The sequence below is a fragment of the Halictus rubicundus genome, unplaced genomic scaffold (assembly GCF_050948215.1).
Source record: "Halictus rubicundus isolate RS-2024b unplaced genomic scaffold, iyHalRubi1_principal scaffold0214, whole genome shotgun sequence".
Classification (NCBI taxonomy): domain Eukaryota; kingdom Metazoa; phylum Arthropoda; class Insecta; order Hymenoptera; family Halictidae; genus Halictus; species Halictus rubicundus.
The window spans coordinates 86,102-89,196 of NW_027488755.1; the positions used below are offsets into that span (position 1 = coordinate 86,102).

The 3,095-nt window shown below is 47.2% G+C and overlaps 1 non-coding gene across 1 annotated transcript; it reads right to left on the bottom strand.

The window, feature by feature from the left end:
- Nucleotides 1–1,664: 1,664 nt before the first annotated feature.
- LOC143364027 (U6 spliceosomal RNA) lies at nt 1,665–1,767 on the bottom strand. The gene has a single exon (XR_013083965.1). It is a non-coding gene; the product is annotated as a U6 spliceosomal RNA (small nuclear RNA).
- Nucleotides 1,768–3,095: the final 1,328 nt, after the last annotated feature.

Here is a 3,095-nt window from a genome sequence, read left to right on the forward strand (position 1 = left end):
GCAAACCGCGCCGTGGCACTGTCGAAACGTTTTATATAAAGCTCCGTGACTCTCGGACGTGACCGCGTAGTAGTCCAACGAAATTACATAATTTTCACTCGCCTAAAGATTGATCGAGAAATGTTTAATTATCAATTCCGAAGTGAGGCGTTACTAGTGTCAGCGTAGATCACTTGCAGCGAGCAAGTCGCGAGTACGATTTAGGAGTGACGGCGAGTGGAAGGCGCCGTGTGTCGGTACGACACGATTTTATAAAATTTAGAGAACTGCGTCGCGCAGCGATAGAAACGCGTCGCGAAGCGTGCGATCATCGCGTCGAACAGACACAGTAGATTCACTTCGTCCTTCAAATGTAAATATTAGTATAGGGTACGTATAAGTATCGTTGCAAAGATACGGTACGTACTATACGGGTCGAAGCGAGACAGTCAATCATCGCATGATCGCGGTGGTTCTTCCGAAACCTCAACAGAGCGTACTCTGAGGCTACGAAACGTACCAAAGGGTAAACTCCTGGGTTCCGAGGGACTGCCGAGGTTTTCTGTGAGTCTCGTCTGGATCGAGACTATTTCACTTCGCACAATCAGGGTTCTTCTGCCGTGACCTTAATCGAGGGTAGTCCGAGGCCACGCACCGTGCCAGAGGGTACTCTTCTGGGTCCCGTGGGATTACCGAGGTTTGGTGTGGGTCTCGACCAGATTCGAGGCGATTGTACTTCGTACGATCGCGGCTACTCTGTCGTGACCTTATCAGAGCTTGCTCCGAGGCCACGTATCGTGCCGAAGGGTGAACTTATAGGTCCCGTGGAATAATCGAGGTTTAGTGCACGTCTCTACTGAATCGAGACGATCGCGCCTTGCACGATCGTGGACACTCTGCCGTGACCAATATTCGAGAATACTCCGAGGCCATGTATCATGCCAAAGGGTAGACTCGTGCGTCCCGTGGAGTGACCAAGGTTTAGTGTGCGTCTCCACTCAGGCCACTTGTCCGAATATCGTCCAGGTGCCTGGATGGTCTGACGGGTACGACGTCGTTCGATCGCGGATTTCGGGTCAGATAGGAGCGATCGGACTTTGCACGGTCACTGACACTCTGCCGCCGCCTCGCCCGAGACTGCTTAGAGGCCACGATTACGTGCCGAAGAGCAGAATCATTGGAAGCGTGGAGTGACGGCGATTTCGTGTTTGTCTCCATCCTGATCACTCGTACGATTATCCGGCCGAGTGTAGGGGCGGTCAGACGGGTCACGAACTGCTTGTCGCGGGGCGCGATCCGTGCTGAGTGATTTTCTAAACCGATTCCGAAAACCGGGCGTACAGTCGAGCGAGCGTACCGCGAGCGTCTTTCACGCGTTCATAATACTTTGTCGCGAGCCGTCGGCACGGGAGGCCGACCCATTGTTCCACACGGTACCTGGAATTACTGTATCCAAACACACACGATGGTTCTTACGAGAATATATCATTTTTTGTTACCTTATCTGGGCTACGAAGATCTCATTTAACTCGTCCATACCTCGCCGCTTTCCAGTGCCTGGAGGCACGAATCCATTCCTGCTCGCGAACGTGCAAGCTTCGAGAAATTAGGGTAGTAACCGGCCCTGCGAGACGGTTAGGGATAGTCCCGAGACGCGAAGTAGAGATTCGAGTAACAGCGTACGCGAATCGGTAGAAACAGTAGGAAAGAACGGTTACATCCTTGCGCAGGGACCATGCTAATCTTCTCTGTATCGTTTCAAATTTAGTATATGTGCTGTCGAAGCAATTACATGTCAGACACAACCTCCATAATTTCCAACCAGGGCGTTTGATATGTCCCACCGGATATCTGGTGCAGCGAACGGACGATTATCGTCTGTGAGTTATGCACGATCTAACCACGAAATTATACTAAAGGCATAGAACATGTCAAGACACAACACAATCGTCCTACATATTTCATCGTCCATTACACAAGTATATATCATCGGAATTATATCATATTTGGTTTAGTTTTAATCAGAAACATGTTGGTAAATATGTTGGTAAAAGTTTCATAAAAAAAAATAATGACAAATAAAGAAGTTTTGTAACTGGATTCGATTAGTCTTCTGGTCTCACACCGATATAGCCGACAATGTGTGGCACACTTCTCGACGACGACGGCTCTTGACCTTTGCTGTTTTCGCCGTTTTCACGTCAGTAGCGTTTTCAAGTTATAGGTTTCTTATGACTTGAAGACGGTACGACGGTTTCCAGCGTTCCCTGTGTAGTTCAAATGGGACGCTCGGCGAGAACCTCCGATTTCGTATCTTGCCAGTAAAAACGGCGGACTGACAAACAACGAGATTTCACTGTAATAGGCAGTCCTTATAGTAATAGGTATATATTATCTGTAGGGAGTTTTCTATTTTTTAAATATTTACCTCTTTATGTATGTACAGGATCACGAGCTGGTTGAACCCATTTACGAGCAGACCCAGGAGGGAGCACAGCAGGATGGGCACGTCAACAAAAGAAGCGGCCATCTTCGAGTCTCTTGCTGAAACACGCCATTCGTAGCTTTATCTTAGTATTAAATAACGAATTTGTACGGTGTCACGTTGCCCTGATTTTCGGCCCGTCCGACGGGAGAAAAACCCGGGCAACGGCGGGTTTTTACAGACCGTGAGGCCGGGCCACGTTCGGCCGCGCGAAACGTGGTCCACCCGGGACAAACAGCGCACAGTGGTGCCAAGGCGGCAAAAAGTCCATTTTATAAATTTTCGATTTTTATAAAAAAAAATTATTTCTGTATATCCTAATAGTGCGTGCATGATGTGCCAAAGTCAGATTTTTGAAAAAAATTTTTACGGAGATATACGCATGGTAAATAACCATTTCCTCGCTCCTGGGAATCCATCAGTTTTCAGTGCGAAAGTTATGTAATTACTCCGCCTATAATTGAATACTAAGGGGTCTACAAATCATATGGGTCATTGCAAATGGTTTTAACTATTGACTGGAAAAAAAAGTTTTCCAAAAAAAGTTGTTTAACATTAAGTAATATGGACTAACCTGAAGCCCCTTTGCGTTACGCTCATTTTTTATTTATGGCGGAATACAAAAAATCCT